This window comes from Pristiophorus japonicus, chromosome 11, assembly GCF_044704955.1.
Source record: "Pristiophorus japonicus isolate sPriJap1 chromosome 11, sPriJap1.hap1, whole genome shotgun sequence".
Classification (NCBI taxonomy): Eukaryota; Metazoa; Chordata; class Chondrichthyes; family Pristiophoridae; genus Pristiophorus; species Pristiophorus japonicus.
In genome coordinates this window covers 175,923,893-175,942,111 of record NC_091987.1, presented here as the reverse complement: position 1 = coordinate 175,942,111, position 18,219 = coordinate 175,923,893, and the positions used below count along the sequence as shown (strand labels likewise).

The following is an 18,219-nucleotide window of genomic DNA, read 5'->3' as shown; positions in this document are numbered from 1 at the left end:
AGGGGCTGTCTTTTAGATGAGACAATGCACTGAGGCCCTGTCTGCTCTCTGAGGTGGATATAAAAAAATCCTATTTTAATAAGAACATGGCGTCCTGGTCAATATTTATCCCTGAAGCAACATTGCCAAAGCAAATTATCTGGTCCTTATCTCATTGCTCAGTGCCAGCTGTGGCTCAGTGGGTAGCACTCTCACCTCTGAGTTATAGGGTTCTGGGTTCAAGTCCCACTCCAGGTACTTGTGCACAAAAATCTAGGCTGACAGTGTCCCTCAGTGCTGCACTGTTTGAGGTACAGTCTTTCAGATGAAGAAGAGCAGGGGAGTTATTGTAGGCAATATTTAGCCCTAGTAACATAACAAAACAGATTATATGGTCATTATCATTTTGCTGTTTGTGGGTGTTTGCTGTGCATAAATTGGCTGTCGTGTTTCCTACATTGTAACAAGTTCGTGCTCCAGACATTTTGTCAGGAGTAGGGTACCGCTGGAGTTGGCTTTCCCTACCCATTCTCTGCCAATCACGCCCCCCCCCCCAAAGGTCTGTGTCCTTGCCGACCCTGGCGTTGAAGTCACTGAGGAGGATCAGTTTATCGCCCGCGGGGACGCAGGACAGGGATTTTTCGAGGTTGGAGTAAAAACCCTCTTTGGCCTCATCTGTTGCATCGAGTGTTGGGGTGTACTCACTGATGACTGTGGCGCACTGGTTCCGGGATAGGGTGAATCGAAGCGTCAGGAGGTGTTCGTTCGCCCCGCAGGGGGAGTCTTTGAGGCGGTCAACCAGCTCGTTTTTGATGGCGAAGCCGACTCCGTGGAGGCAGCGTTCTTCTTCTGGTTTCCCTTTCCAGAAGAAGGTGTAACCTCCACCTTGTTCCTTGAGCTGGCCTTCCCCTGCCCACCAGGTCTGGTTTAGGGCGCCGATGTCGATATCAAAGCGTCCAAGTTCCCGGGCAACTATGGCGGTGCGGCGTTCTAGCCTGTCGCTGTTGGAATTGTCCATGAGGGTCCTGATGTTCCAGGTCCCAAACTTCATATTAACGGAGTGGAAGGTGCCTGTGCGTGACTTCTTTTAACGTCTTCATATAACAGATCTTCATTGGCTGTAAAGCGCTTTGAGACGCCTGGTGGTTGTGAAAGGAGCTATATAAATGCGTCTTTTTCTTTTGCTAATAATTCAAATTGCCTGTGCATTTCCCGACATTATAACAGTACTTCCAATATACTTCCTTGGGACTCGAGGTTATGAAAGGCGCTATAAAACGGAAGATTTCTCTCTTTAGGTCCTCAGTCCGAGGGTGAGTGGGTGGAGAGGCCAATTCCTCCCAGGTTCGGATCAGCACGGCACGAGTTGCCATTAAGCTGAGTGAGTGTGTCACAGAGTAGGCATCGCATGCTCATAGACAGATCCTTCTGTACCATGGAGCCACTCGTTGCAGCAGGAGTGTGTTGTCCTGCCGTATCGTTCAGAGTTAGTTAACTGTGCTGTACCAGGTAATTGCCTTCAGTGATAGAGCTATTCAAAAGCTTCAAGAATTACCTGTCAGCATGCAGTACTAATAATTCTGACCTAACTACCCCTCATACTCATAGAGTATGTATCATTTTCAGATGTCCTTCAATACTAGTTATGCACCTTAGTGTTGGAAGCATGAATTACATAGGGTTACACAGGATATACATAGAAACATAGAAAATAGGTTCAGGAGTAGGCCATTCGGCTCTTCGAGCCTGCACCACCATTCAATATGATCATGGCTGATCATTCACCTCAGTACCCCATTCCTGCTTTCTCTCCATACCCCTTGATCCCCTTAACTGTCTAATACGACACCGAAACAGACCATTAGGCCCAACCAGTCCATGCCGGCGTTTATGCTCCACTCGAGTCTCCTCCCATCTTTCCTCATCTAAATCTATCAGCATTACCCTCTATTCCCTTCTCCCTCATATGCTTGTCTAGCCTCCCTTAAATGCATCTATACTATTCACTTCAACCACTCCCTGTGGTAGCGAGTTCCACATTCTCACCACTCTCTGGGTACAGACATTTCTGAATTTATTATAGGATTTATTGGTGACGATCTTATATTGATGGCCTCTAGTTATGTTCTTCCCCACAAATGGAAACATTCTCTCTTATCTACTGTAGGGGTTTTTTGCTTTGCCCAATTACGGGGGTGTTTGGTGGCTGTTGGTGTATTGGGCCTCTCTGTCCTTCTAGGGGACGGTCCAGCAGCTTATGGCTCGCTGACCACTAAACTGGCGGTTTCGAAGCGCCCTAGCACCCCTATCTGGTTCTAGCTTCAGAATTTTGGTGGATTATGAGCTTCTACAAGGGAAAACAAAACACTCAGAGACAAGTTGTCCTTGGAACGAAAAAAACAGGTAAGTCCAATTTATTAACCACGGTAAGTTTCCAACAAGGGTCAAACTTAATCAAAACACATATCTGACACACACTTATAAACGATGAAAATCTATGAGAAGAAACGGACACAACGAAAACCTTACACAATTTTATCTTTACAAGACATTTCCAACACCACCCCCACGCCCCTTTTTACCTGACTGACCTAGGCTGACAGTTGGGAAAAGAAACCCCAGGATAATACTTACGATCCCTTTTGACAGTTATTTTTTTTAGCCTTAGGATGGTTGGGTTACGGGATAGCTGGAGTGAATGTTGCCTCTCCCAGTTACTTCGGTCTCCGGTTCTTCAGCTGGTTGGCCTCGGAGCGTTGTTCAGTGTGCGGCTCGGCTTCTTGAGATGATGTTGGGCCTCTCGGTAGTTGGGTTGTATATTCTGCACACAAGTCGAGTCCAGGGCCCGTTCGATGGTAGGTTTCCCAGCCGGTAACAGTCCGTCTCTCTCGGTTTCTGTCTGTCTATGACTGCTACTGCTCCTCGACTCCTTCTCCTACTGCTCCAGCTGCTTCTCCCTCTCGGTGGTTCTGTAGGTCCTATATTTGTATCCAATTTAGTTCTGGCTTTTTCGTGCCCAAACTCAGTTGGTGGCCCATTGTGTAAATTTGGGCGGGGAGATAGCTTTGAATATTTAATCAGAAGATGTCACAGGTACAGGTAGATCTGAGGACAGGGGTATTGTTTCAGTGCACATTGGTGCCTCAAAGTCTGTTGGTCCATTGTAACAGTCCTGGGAGTCAATCGGTTTGGGCCTCCCCTTTGATGGGCCATCACCGCAGTGATCTCAGGACTATTGTCCACTGTTCATATTAATTAGGTAGATGATGGTCCACATTCATAATTTGATTAGGGGTGAGTCATATTTCCGAACTGGGCTGGGTAGTCCCCATTGGTTGAGGATTTCCCCGCTTCAGGCCCGACTCGACCCCTGATTGGCCTGCCAGAATGCACTTTTCCCCTATTGGCCAGTGCCTCTGTCTCGCTTGTGAGCCAGACTCCACAATGTCTGTATCCGCCCACACGTTTCCCAGCCTGCCTGGTCTGAGGATTTTACTTGGCCAAAAATGTTCATTTAAAATGTATAGGACAATCCCATCTCAGTTTTCTTGTCCTTAGGGTGTTCCAATAAAATGCGGCCGTGGATTTTTGAACCTTACACTACTCTATCAAACCCTTTCATCCTCTTATTAGGTCACCCCTCAGCCTTCTTTTTTCAAGGGAAAAGGGAAGATTCCACTCACTCGTACCCACTTGTACCTGAATAAGGTTTAACCGTGGGGAAATTCAATCAGCCTCCTGAGCTCCCGCCCGAGGATGAGTGTGCAATGCCACTTATTAGCGCTACTCTCTCATCTTTGGGTGTAAAAACTGAATTTAAGACTTTGAAGCTGTGCCTCACACCTGGCGATAAAATCAGCACTCAGGTGGTGACACCGTCTCAAAAATGGCGGCACCGAATTTCGACCCCTCAATGTCCTGACTCTAATGTGGCTACTTAGAAGAACTATAACCAAGCAAGGAGTCAATGATTGCAGGATAACAGTGGGGGGGCAAGGAAGAAAAAGAGGGAAAAAAAATGGCAAAAAAAATCTTAAATCTCTCTGTATCTTTCTTTTGAATGTTTTCCTTCTCTCCCAGTGGCAGTGCCTGACCGTAGCTCTGTACCTCGCCTGAAATATGGCTGCGATAGGGGACCTGGGGATCTGGGGATCATGGCTACATAACCTCATCCTGACACACAGTGGCACAGATTGTCACATGTTCCATGTAGTGTCACATCAGTGCGTTTACATTTTGAAGCAAATGGGCATTGCTAGAGACAGCCAATGTGTCAAGACTTCATGGTTTCTGTAGTAACTCCTTCCTTTCTGTTAATAAGTAATTCTGATAACCATCATCATCATAGGCAGTCCCTCGGAATCGAGGAAGACTTGTTTTAAAATGAGTCCTTAGGTGGCTGAACAGTCCAATACGAGAACCACAGTCCTTGTCACAGGTGGGACAGACAGTGGTTGCGGGAAAGGGTGGGCGGGACAGGTTTGCCACACGCTCTTTCCGCTGCCTGCGCTTGATTTCTGCATGCTCTCAGCGATGAGGCTCGAGGTGCTCAGCACCCTCCCAGATGCTCTTCCTCCATATCGGGCGGTCTTTGGCCAGGGACTCCCAGGTGTCAGTGGGGATGTTGCACTTTATCAGGGAGGCTTTGAGGGTGTCCCTGTAATGTTTCCTCTGCCCACCTTTGGTTCGTTTGCCGTGAAGGAGTTCCGAGTAGAGCGCTTGCTTTGGGAGTCTCGTGTCTGGCATGTGAACGATGTGCCTGCCCAGTGGAGCTGATCAAGTGTGGTCAGTTCTTCAAAGCTGAGGATGTTGGCCTGGTCGGGGACGCTAATATTGGTGCGTCTGTCCTCCCAGGGGATTTGTAGGATCTTGCACCATTGGTGGTATTTCTCAAGTGACCTGAGGTGTCTACTGTACATGGTCCATGTCTCTGAGCCATACAGGAGGACGGGTATTACTACAGCCCTGTAGACCATGAGCTTGGTGACAGTTTTGAGGGCCTGGTCTTCAAACACTCTTTTCCTCAGGCGGCCGAAGGCTGCACTGGCGCACTGGAGGTGGTTTTGAATCTCGTCGTCAATGTCTGCTCTTGTTGATAAGAGGCTACCGAGGGATGGGAAATGGTCCACGTTGTCCAGGGCTGTGCCATGGATCTTGATGATTGGGGGATAGTACTGTGTGGCGAGGACAGGCTGGTGGAGGACCTTTGTCTTATGGATGTTTAGCGTAAAGCCCATGCTTTCGTACACCTCAGTAAATACATCGACTATGTCCTGGAGTTGAGCCTCTGTATGTGCGTAGACGCAGGAATCATCCGTATACTGTAGTTCGACGACAGAGGTTGGGGTGGTGTTGGACCTGGCCTGGAGTCGATGAAGGTTGAACAGGTTCCCACTGGTTCTGTAGTTTAGTTCCACTCCAGCAGGGAGCTTGTTGACTGTACGGTGGAGCATGGCAGCGAGGAAGATTGAGAAGAGGGTTGGGGCGATGACGCAGCCCTGTTTGACCCCGGACTGGACGTAGATTGGATCCATAATGGATCCATTAGTAAGGATCAAGGCCTGCATGTCGTCGTGGAGCAGGCGGAGGATGGTGATGAACTTTTGGAGGCATCCGAAACGCAGGAGGACGCTCCATGGACTCTCGCAGTTGACAGTGTCAAAGGCCTTTGTAAGGTCGAAGAAGGCCATGTATAAGGGCTGGTATATACATAGGAATCTCCCTATTATCAGACACTCGGAAAGTCGTCGCTAGAGTCGTCCTCAACTTTCTTCTCCCTGTGGCTGAGGAGCTCCTCCTGGAGTCGCAGTGCGGATTTCGTCCCCTATGAGGCACAGCGGACATGATCTTTGCAGCGCGACAGCTGCAGGAAAAATGCAGGGAACAGCGCTTCTGATAACAACCCTTCAACAAATGCAGTTTATTGCTGAATAATCAGCCTGTCTGGTACTGGTGACTGAGTCCCCAATTTACCTTGAAGAAGGGAGAGGTAGTTGTCAGGCTAAGCACGAGCAGATTAATGTCAGTAAAATGTAACACCACGTCCTGCTCAGTGTGCGACTGAAAGTTCAGCAGAAAGAGAAGACAAGCTGAATTTACCGACACACCCTAGTGTACCAGGCCGCTGGTCTCATCATCTCTGTACATTATACAAGATACATTAATGATTTGGACGAAGGAATTGAATATAATATCTCCAAGTTTGCAGATGACACTAAGCTGGGTGGCAGTGTGAGCTGTGAGGAGGATGCTAAGAGGCTGCAGGGTGACTTGGACAGGTTAGGTGAGTGGGCAAATGCATGGCAGATGCAGTATAATATAGATAAATGTGAGGTTATCCACTTTGGTGGCAAAAACAGGAAGACAGATTATTTATCTCAATGGTGACAGATTAGGAAAAGGGGAGGTGCAACGAGACCTGGGTGTCATAGTACATCAATCATTGAAAGTTGGCATGCAGGTACAGCAGGCGGTGAAGAAGGCAAATGGCATGTTGGCCTTCGTAGCAAGAGGATTTGAGTATAGATCAGGGAGGTTTTACTGCAGTTGTACAGGGCCTTGGTGAGGCCACACCTTGAATATTGTGTTCAGTTTTGGTCTCCGAATCTGAGGAAAGACATTCTTGCTATTGAGGGAGTGCAGCGAAGGTTCACCAGCCTGGTTCCTGGGATGGCAGGACTGACATATGAAGAAAGATTGGATCGACTAGGCTTATATTCACTGGAATTTAGAAGAATAAGAGGGAATCTCATAGAAACATATAAAATTCTGATGGGATTGGACAGGTTAGATGTAGGAAGAATATTCCCGATGTTGGGGAAGTCCAGAACCAGGGGTCACAGTCTAAGGATAAGAGGTAAGCCATTTAGGACCGAGATGAGGATGAACTTCTTCACTCAGAGCATTGTGAACCTGTGGAATTCTCTACCACAGAAAGTTGTGGAGGCCAGTTCGTTAGATATATTCAAAAGGGAGTCAGATGTGGCCCTTACAGCTAAAGGGATCAAGGGGTATGGAGAGAAAGCAGGAATGGGGTACTGAAGTTGCATGATCAGCCATGATCATATTGAATGGTGCAAGCTCAAAGGGCCGAATGGCCTGCTCCTGCACCTATTTTCCATGTTTCTATGTTTCTATGATGCTGGTTGCTGTCTGTACTTCTGACAGTGCCAGCTGTGGCTCAGTGGGTAGCACTCTTGCCTTTGATTTGCGAGGTTGTTGGTCTGAAGTCCCATTCCAGAGACGAGTACAAAATCTAGGCTGACTCTCCCAGAGAGCGCTGTGCCTTTCACCATTTGCTCCGCCCAGACTACTGCAGTGCCGGTGTAGCCCTTATCACCAAATCCGACCTTGATTTGACCCCGTACTCCTCTGGCACCTTCTCTTCCTTTGAGAATCTCACCTTGTTCCAACCTCTTGCCCATCCTTAAAACTCATTGTTCTCCACCAACTACCCAAGTACATGCCATGTTTCTCACCGAGATATCTTCACTGCTTTCCTCCCTCAACCTCTGCGCTGAGCAATTTCTCATCCTCAGTGATTTCAATCTGTATCTCGACTCATCATGCCCCCTCTCCTCTGAGTTCACTCCCCTACCCATATTCACCGCCATCCCTTTACGTTGGCGTGATGATGCAGCCCTGCTTGACCCCGTTCCGGACGTGGATTGGATCCACTGGACAGAATCACGGCCTGCATGTCGTCGTGGAGCAGGCAGAGGATGGTGACAAACTTTTGGGGGCAGCTGAAACGGAGGAGGTTGTTCCACATCCCTCATAGTTGACAGTGTCAAAGGCCTTTGTGAGGTCAAAGAAGACCATGTACAAGGGTTGGTACTGTTCCCTGCATTTCTTTTGTCGTTGTCGCGCAGTGAAAATCATGTCCGTTGTACCCCTTAGTGAACGGAATCCATTTTATGACTCTGGGAGGAGCTCTTCAGCCACAGGGGAAAAGAGGACAAGTCCGACTGCGGCAACTGCAGAGGAATCTCCCTGCTGTCGGCCACTGGGAAAGTCATCGCAAAGAATCCTCCTCAACCGTCTTCTCCCTGTAGCTGAAGAGCTCCTCCCTATGACACCATTTCAATGAAGAGCAGGGGAAGTCTCCCCGGTGCCTTGGCTAATAGTTATAGCTCAAACATCATCACTAAAACAAATTATTGAGTCATTATCACATTGTTGTATGTGGGAGCTTGCTGTGCGCAATTTTGGCTGTGGTGTTTCCTGCATTCCAACAGTGACTACACTTTAAAAAGAACTTCATTACTACTGTAAAACGCCAGGATGTCCTGAGATTCTGAAAGGCGCTATATAAATGTAAGTCTTTCTTTCTCTGATGCCAATGCTCTTCCATCGGGTGAGTGTTTGCAGTGTGAAGGGTGGGCCTCCTGTGCTGGTTTTCCCCCTCCTGCTTTGTGTCAGCTTCTGGTGGAAGAAGATAAATAGCACCAAATTAGGCCAAGAGGAAGAGCAGTTGTGAGGGCTGTAGTTTGAGCGTGCAATTGCAAACAGAAAGGAAGTAAAGTGTTCGCTGCCAATTCATGGACAGCCATGGAAAGCAGGGAGGGGAATGATTAATAGCACTGAGGCAAAGGTAGGGTCATGCAGGGTTGCACAGTAAGCGTGAGAGACATGAAAGGAGTCTTACCTTGGTGGGTCTGGTGAGATCATTAAGTTTCTTCCTACACTGCACCCATATCCTGGAGATGATGCTGATCACATTCACATGCGCCACCTCTTCCCATGCCAATTTGCATGGTATCCATTGATTACCTATGTAGTAAAGATGTTCTTTTCTGTTCCCAACTTGCTTCTCCAGTATCTCCATGATTGTACCTGAAAACCTCACCACCCCCGGCTGGAATTTATATTGCCCTCGCAGCACCATGGTCTTGTTTCTCTGTGTCGCCACAAAAAAACACCTCCCCGTTAAGCTGCTCCTGGCCCTAATGTGCCTGCCGCTGTGCCTAATTTTTTGCCTCCAAATTGGTGAGCTGCCTTTAGGAGGTGAGTTTTACGCTGTGATCACCTACATCGTGCAAATGTGGGTTGACCCAAAAACTGGAACATAGGAACAGGAGTTGGCCATCTGACCCCTCGAGCCTGATCTGCCATTCAGTGAGATCATGGCTGATCTGCGACCTAACTCCATATACCTGCCCATATCTCTGAATACCTTTGGTTAACAAAAAGCTATTGTCATGTATGTAATCACAATGTAACACCACTGTATTACTGTATACACTCAACCTCAATGCACACCTTGACCACAAGGGGTGAACTTGTGGGAGACACTCCTTACCTGATCACACAGGTATAAAAAGGGAGGTCCCACGCAGGGTCATCACTTGAGGTCCTGTGAATAAAGAGATAAGGTCACAGATTGACCTTGTTCCCAGAATTGATCTCGTGTGGTTTCATATTGTAGAGTAAGGACTTTACATTGGCGACGAGAAACCGGAATTCATGATCCATGAGAATGGCCAACGGTAGCACATAGGAACGGTACCTTGTTGGGGAAGACTGGGCCGATTTTGCTGAGAAGCTTCAGCAAAGCTTCGTTACGAAAGAATGGCTGGGGGATGCAGCGGCCGACAAGCGAAGGGCTCATCTTTTGACCAGCTGTGGACCAAAGACTTACGCGCTCATGAAGGACTTACTAGCACCCGAAAAGTAGGTGGACAAAACCTTTGAAGAACATAGCAAATTGGTCAGGGAGCACCTCAAACCGGCGAGTAGCATACATATGGCCTGACACAGATTCTATACCCACCGACGTCGTGAAGGACAGACCATACCGGACTTCGTAGCAGACCTCCGGCGTTTGGCCAGCCTCTGTAAGTTCACAGACGCCTGCAGGGGGGAGATGCTAAGGGACTTTTTTATCGAGGGTATTGTTCATGCGGGGATTTTTCGCAAATTAACTGAGACCAAGGATTTGACCTTGGAAGCGGCGGCGTTGCTAGCTCAAACTTTCATGGCGGGGAAGGAAGAGACGAAAATAATATACGCACGCAATTCTGCCCCTAACGCGGCGAGGGATCAGGGTGTCAACATCATCAATGCGGCTCAGAGCCCCGCAGACAGGCAGGGGCAGTTCGACACCTCCCAGGCAGCAATAGACCCCAGAGTAGGACTTCAACAGAGACAATGGCAGGCTGAACGGACATTCATGCCATCACAGCGGACAATGCGGCCCGGGATGGGGCCATTGACACCCACTAATAGGGTACTTAAGAACAGTCCAAGGGACAGTCAGCGCGGAATGCCTAGCCACAGTCCCTTTGTCCCCAACAATGGAAACTTTAACTCATGCTGGAGGTGTGGGGGAAAACACTCAGCTAGATCTTGCAGATTTCAACAGTTTGTCTACAGGAACTGCAATCTCAGTGGCCACTTAGCTCGAATGTGCAGGAAGTGTACAACCAGACTAATATATGAGGTGGATGGACCAGAAGAGGGTTCTTTGAGGCAGGATGACTTTTGGGGCGGTTCGATGGACGCCGAGATTCAGCGGGTCCATGTGGCGAATATTCACAGTGCATACACCAAACGCCACTCGTGATGATGAGGGTTTTGTTAAATGGTATCCCCGTACACATGGATCTGGACACTGGGGCCAGCCAGTCACTCATGGGCGTTCAGCAATTTGAGAAACTATGGCCATTTAAAGCCAGTAGACCAAAATTAGCACGTGTTGAGACACAATTACGGACTTACACTAAAGAAATCATTCCGGTGCTAGGCAGTGCAATGTTGGCTGTCACACACAATGGGTTAGTGAATCGGCTGCCACTCTGGATTGTCCCGGGCAATGGTCCCGCACTGTTGGGAAGGAGCTGGTTAGCCGAGATGAACTGAAAATGGGGGGATGTTCCTGCAATGTCATCTGTAGAGCGAAGTTTGTGCTCACAAGTTCTGAAACAATTCGATTCACTATTCCAACCTGGCATCGGGACTTTCAAAAGCATTAAAGTAGTGATACACATCACCCCGGATGCCAGGCCAGTGCACCACAAAGCCAGAGTGGTGCCGTATGTGATGCGGGAAAAGATCGAGAGCAAATTGGACCGGCTGTTGAGAGAGGGCATCATCTCACCTGTTGAATTCAGCGACTGGGCGAGCCCCATCGTTCCTGTCCTAAAAGCGGATGGCTCTGTCAGAATCTGTGGCGACTACAAGGCCACCATCAATGGGGTGTCCCTACAAGATCAATACCCGCTCCCGAGAGCGGAGGACCTTTTCGCCACACTGGCAGGCGGCAAGCTGTTCACCAAGTTGGACCTCACTTCAGGCTATATGACCCAGGAACTGGCCAACGAATCTAAACTACTGACCACCATCACCACGCACAAGGGACTGTTCATTTATAACAGGTGCCCGTTTGGCATTCAATCAGCGGCCGCGATTTTTCAACGAAACATGGAAAGCCTGCTTAAATTCATTCCTGGAACGATCGTATTCCAGGATGACATCCTCATCACAGGTCGAGACACCGAGGAACACCTCCACAACCTGGAGGAGGTGCTACGCCAACTGGACCGGGTCGGCCTGTGACTCAAGAAATCTAAATGTGTGTTCTTAGCTCCTGAGGTTGAGTTTCTGGGCAGGAGGTTTGCTGCAGAGGCGATTCAACGAGCACCCAGGCCCTGCAACACATCGGAGTTGCATTCATTCCTGGGACTGTTGAACTATTTCGGGAGCTTTCTGCCGAACTTGAGCATGTTGTTGGAGCCGCTACACGTGCTCCTGCGTAAGCGTTGCGATTGGTTTTGGGGGAACTGTCAGGAACGGGCTTTTGATCGGGCGCGAAACCTACTTTGTTCAAACAAGTTGTTGACCATGTGTCTATGGTGTAAAAAAAATGCATCAGTACCTCTTTGGCAGGAAGTTTGAATTAGAGACAGACCACAAGCCATTAACATCCCTGTTATCAGACAGCAAGGCTATCAATGCCAATGCCTCAGCTCGCATACAGCAATGGGCTCTCATGCTGGCTGCTTATGACTACTCCATCCGGCACCGGCCCGGCACTGAAAATTGCACTGACGCGCTCAGCAGGCTTCCACTGGCCACCACCGAGGGGGCAGCGGAGCAAAGCGCCGAGATGGTCATGACTATCGATGCCTTTGACAGCGCAGGCTCCCCCATCACAGCCAGCCAGATCAAAATCTGGACAAGCAGAGAGCCCCTCCTATCCCTGATTGAGAAATGTGTCCTCACTGGGGATTGGGCGCCCGCACACGGAGCATGCCCTGAGGAGGTCAGACCATTCCACAGATGGATGGATGAGCTCTCCATCCAAGCCGACTGCCTACTATGGGGCAGCCGAGTAGTTATGCCCCAGAAGGGCAGGGAGGCATTCATCAGAGAACTCCACAGCGAGCACCCAGGCATTGTGCTGACGAAGGCCATTGCCCGGTCACACGTTTGATGGCCTGGAATTGATTCAGACCTGGAACACTCTGTTCACAGGTGCACAACGTGTGCCCTGCTGGGTAATGCCCCCTGGCCCACCAGGCCATGGTCACGCATTCATGTTGACTTTAGCGGGCCCGTTCATGGGTAAGATGTTCCTTCTCGTGGTAGTTGCGTACTCGAAATGGATCGAGTGCATCATTCTGAATTCATGCAAGTCATCCACCACTGTGGAAAGCCTCCATGCGATCTTTGCAACCCATAGCTTGCCGGACATCCTGGTTAGTGATAATGGCCGATGTTTCACAAGCTACGAATTCCGAGAGTTTATGTCGGGTAATGGCTTCAATCACGTCAGGACTGCACCGTTCAAGCTGGCCTCCAATGGCCAGGCGGAATGTGCGGTCCAAATCATTAAGTAAGGTATGCTCAGGATTCAAGGACCCTCCCTACAATGCCGCCTATAGCGCCTCCTGCTGGCCTATAGATCCCGACCGCACTCGCTCACGGGGGTCCCGCCCGCAGAGCTGCTAATGAAACGGACAATCAAAACTCAGTGTCCCTCATTCACCCAGTCCTCACCGACAGAGTTGAGGGCAAGCGCAAGTCACAAAACGAGTACCATGACCGTAATGCGAGGGGGAGATGTATAGAAATAAATGATCCTGTATTCGTCCTCAATCACGCTATGGGGCCCAAATGGCTTGAGGGCACTGTAATTGACAAAGAGGGGAATAGGGTCATCCTGGTAAAACTCAACACTGGTCCGATATGCCGCAAGCATCTGGACCAAGTTTAAAAAAAAGGTTCAGCACCGACACGAAGGAACCTGAAGAAGACCATGAGATGGAGCTCACAACACCGCCAGTGAACGAGCAACAAGAGCATTCAGAAGAATGCACAGTCCCTGCGGTCAGCCCGGACAGGTCGGAGTCACCACAGGTGACAGACACTCAGGTCAGTGTCCAACAACCAGAGCTCCAACTGCGGCGCTCAACGAGGAAGCGTAGGCCACCTGAAAGACTAAACTTATGATCCCAATAAGACTTTCGGGGGGGAAGGTGATGTCATGTTTGTAACTACAATGTAACACCACTGTATTACTGTATACACTCAACCTCAATGCACACCTTGACCACAAGGGGTGAACTTGTGGGAGACACTCCTTACCTGATCACACAGGTATAAAAAGGGAGGTCCCACGCAGGGTCATCACTTGAGGTCCTGTGAATAAAGAGTTAAGGTCACAGAGTGACCTTGTTCCCAGAATGTGCCTCATGTGGTTTCATATTGTAGAGTAAGGACTTTACAGCTACCAATCTCAAATTTAAAATTAACAATTGATCTAGCATCAATTGACATTTGTGGAAGAGTTCCACATTTTTACCGCCCTTTGTGTGTAGAAGTGTTTCCTAATTTCATTCCTGAAAGGTCTGCCTCTAATATAGTGTTTTTTTTCTTCTTCTCTTTATTTTTCACTTTGTCTATAATGGCAGCTGGTCATTACTACGCCATTCACACCCTATGCAGATTAATCTTTTTCTAACGTCTGCCATTACCAGTTCAATTCGGCCCATCATCCTTTTTGTCTCTCTAATCTCTCCTGCCTTCCACCCTATCACGTTTGTTCTTTCTTCCCCTCCCCTTTTCAGTGCTTAAGAATGTGCTCTTTTCAAACACTCGGCATTTTTGACGAAGGGTCATCGACCTGAAACAGATGCTGCCTGACACACTGAGATTTCCAGCATTCTCTGTTTTTATTTCCGATCCCAGCATCCGCAGTATTTTTCTTTTGCAGTAGTGTATATGGATTTTAGCAAGGCTTTTGATAAGGTCCCACATGGCAGACTGCTCACGAAAATAATAGCCCATGGAATCCAAGGCAAAGTGGCAAGTTGGATCCACAATTGGTTAAGAGCCACGAAGCAAAGGGTAATGGTTGATGGGTGTTTTTGTGACTGGAAGGCTGTTTCCAGTGGGGTTCAGCAGTGCTTTCTGTGGTATATATCAATAATTTAGTCTTGAATGTAGGGGGGTTTGATTAAGAAATTTACAGATGATACAATAATTGACCGTGTAGTTGATAATGAAGAAGAAAGCTGTAGACTGCAGGAAACTATCAATGGACTGGTCAGGTGGGCAGAAAAATGGGTGTGAGGTAATGCATTTAGGGATGGCTAACAAGGAGAGGGAATACACATTAAATAGTAGGACTCTGAGAAGTGTAGAGGTACAGAGGTACCTTGGAGTGCCGGTCCACAGATCCCTGAAGGTAGCAGGACAGGTAGATAAGGTGGTTAAGAAGGCATAACCGATAAGAACATAATCAGAACATAAGAAATAGGAGCAGGAGTCGGCCATTTGGCCCCTCGAGCCTGCTCCGCCATTCAATAAGATCATGGTTGATCTCGTGGTGGCTGGTGTGCAACAGTCACCACACGTTAAAAAAATTCACGCACAGGCATCTTCCACCCTCCCAATTGGAGTTCAGGATTGGACCATCGGGTCCTTCGTCGAAACACCTATGAATTCGTGGAAGCAAGTCATCCTCATTCCAGGACCCCCTATGATGATTAATAATGATGATGGTGATGGCTGATCTGATCTTGGCCTCAACTCAACTTCCCTGCCCTCTCCCCATAACCCTTGACTACCTTATCATTCAAAAATCTGTCTGTCTTGATCTTAAATATATTCAAAGACCCTCATTCTTCTAAATCCAATGAATATAGGCCTAACCTGCTCAACCTTTTTTCATAAGACAACCCCTTCATCTCAGGAATCAACTTCGTGAACCTTCTCTGAACTGCCTCCAATGCAAGTACTTGCCTTTATCAGCCATGGAATAGAATATAAGAGCAGGGAGGTTATGCTTTAACTGTATAAAACACTAGTTAGACACAGCTAGAGTACTGCATGCAGTGCTGGTCACCGCATTACAGGACAAATGTGAATGCACTAGAGAGGGTATAGAGCAGATTTACGAGGGTGTTGCTTGAACTGGAGAATTTTAGCTATGAGGAAAGATTGGATAGGCTGGGCTGTTTACTTTAGAACAGAGGAGGCCGAGGGGAGATGTATTGAGGTGTATAAAATTATAAGGGGCCTAGATAGAGTGGATAGGAAGGACCTATTTCCCTTAGCAGAGGGGTTAATAACAAGGGGACATAGATTTAAAGTAATTGGTCTGAGGTTTAGAGGTGATTTGAGGAGAATCGTTTCACCCCGAGAGTGGTGGGGGTCTGGAACTCACTACCTGAGAGGGTGGTGGAGGCAGAAACCCTCATAGCATTTAAAAAGTACTTGTTTATGCATGTGAAGTGCCGTAACCTACAAGGTTACAGACCAAGAGCTGGAAAGTGGGATTAGGCTGGATAGCTCTTTGTCGCCTGGCACAGGCACGATGGGCTGAATGGCCTCCTTCTGTGCTGTAAATTTCTATGATTCTATGATTCCATTAGTGAAGTGGAGATTAAATAATTAACCTCGACACCGTCTGTTAGGAATCAAACACAAGTCCGTTTATTTTTCTTGCAAGGGAGAAACGAACCTGCAAGTCAGCCCTTGCTGACTCCTCATACTCGTTCTCTCCGAACAAAGAACACACAGTTATTCGGCCTATAAAGGCCAGACATTCAATACATGATACATACTTTGATTCGAATGGTCAAAACCCTTGCCACTTAAAGCAAAGGTACGATACTGACCATGGTTGTCCTCAGTACTTTCCCACAAACCTCACTGTGTCCTGGGAGTGATAAAACACATTAGAATGTTATCTTACCTCTCTTGCACCTTGCTATGAGTTATACCAGAGGGGCATCCTGTCAGACTGCCGCATCTTAATTGTACTTCGTTATGTGACCTTTGCGTTTCTAAGACCAGATCCCTCACCCATCCTGTTATTTCAGGAGAGTGGTGCCTATTTTGTCACTGCAATCCTGAGATAACTCACAGCTGTCCTGCTACTTCAGCAGCGTAGAAATTGTTGCTACCCTGGCTTCTGCATGTTCACATTTAACCCTTTATCCATGTCTGATTATGTCCAGTGTGACCTATTGTCCCACTTGAATGAGCCTTTTTAATTATTTTCTGTACCTGTTCATGACACTTTAATGATCTATGTACCTTGGACCCACAAGTCTCTTTGGACCTCCACTGTTTTTAGCTTTTCACCATTTCAACAGTACCCTATTTTTACCTCTTTAGGTCCAAAGTGGATGACCTCACATTTGCCTACATTGAAATTCATTCGTCACAGTTTTGCCCATTCATTTAATCTGTCAATTACCCGTTGTAATTTTATACTGTCACCTACACTGCAGACAATGCGGCCAATCTTTGTGTCAATGGTAAATTTGGATATGTGGCTTTCTAATCCATATCTAAGTCGTTAATAAATACTGTGAATAGTTGAGACAAGTTTTCTGCCCTCCTTAGGTGAGCATTGTTCTTGTCCTGCCAAGCTCCCACCGTAGGGTTCAAGTCAACCCCATAGAATACTGTCAGGCAAAGCCGATGAATCAAATAGATGGGTTCTGGGAAGAACTGTTCCTGGTAATTCATAACAGAGAATTCAGGATCAACTTCTTTACCCAGAGGGTGGTTAGAATGTGGAACTCACTACCACAACGAGTGGTTGAGGCGAATGGTGTAGATACATTTAAGTGGTATCTAGATAAGTACATGAGGAAGAAAGGAATAGAAGGACACAGGGTTAGATGAAGAGGGGTGGGAGGAGGCTCGTGTGGAGCATAAACACGGCATAGACCCCGTTGGGCCAAACGGTAATATGTAATTAGATGTAAATGGTAATATATAATTATATGTAAACGATGGGACTGAGGTGCATAGTGAGAAGGTGGGTAGGTTTGATGAGAACGTATTTTGTCTTTAAGAAAATCAGTCAGGTAATGTGGAGTGACTACATTGGAATGTCCGTAGCAGAGACGGTCTGAAGAACGACATTCTCTGCAAGCATTTCCCTTGTAGGCAAGAGTTAGTTTTTCAACAAAACAAACTGAGGGGAATACGTGTGCAAATTCCTGTTCTGCCTCCCAATGGGCAATGTTCCTCACTGCAGTTCAAAGTCGTAAAATCACCCAAGTAAAGTTCAAATAGAAACATAGAAAATAGAAACATAAAAAATAGGTGCAGGAGTAGGCCATTCGGCCCTTTGAGCCTGCACCACCATTCAATAAGAACATGGCTGATTATTCACCTCAGTACCTCTTTCTGCTTTCTCTCCATACTCCTTGATCCCTTTAGCCGTAAGAGCCATATCTAACTTCCTCTTGAATATATCCAATGAACTGGCATCAACAACTCTCTGCGGTAGAGGATTCCACAGGTTAACAACTCTCTGAGTAAAGAAGTTTTTCCTCATCTCAGTCCTAAATGGCTTACCCCTTATCCTTAGACTATGTCCCCTGGTTCTGGACTTCCCCAACATCGGGAACATTCTTCCTGCATCTAACCTGTCCAGTCTCGTCAGAATTTTATATGTTTCTATGAGATCCCCTCTCATCCTTCTAAACTCCAGTGAATACAGGCCCAATCGATCCAGTCTCTCCTCATATGTCAGTCCAGCCATCCCTGGAATCAATCTGGTGAACCTTCGCTGCACTCCCTCAATAGCAAAAATGTCCTTCCTCAGATTAGGAGACCAAAACTGAACACAATATTCCAGGTGAGGCCTCTCCAAGGCCCTGTACAACTGCTGTAAGACCTCCCTGCTCCTGTACTCAAATCCCCTAGCTATGAAGACCAACATACCATTTGCCTTCTTCACCGCCTGCTGTACCTGCATGCCAACTTTTAATG

The 18,219-nt window shown here is 47.6% G+C and overlaps 1 protein-coding gene across 13 annotated transcripts in view; it reads left to right on the top strand.

Annotated features, from left to right (window-relative positions):
* LOC139276378 (CMP-N-acetylneuraminate-beta-galactosamide-alpha-2,3-sialyltransferase 4-like) overlaps positions 1-18,219 on the top strand; it is a 280,344-nt gene that overhangs the window by 189,282 nt on the left and 72,843 nt on the right. The gene's annotated exons all lie outside the window — the stretch shown is intronic.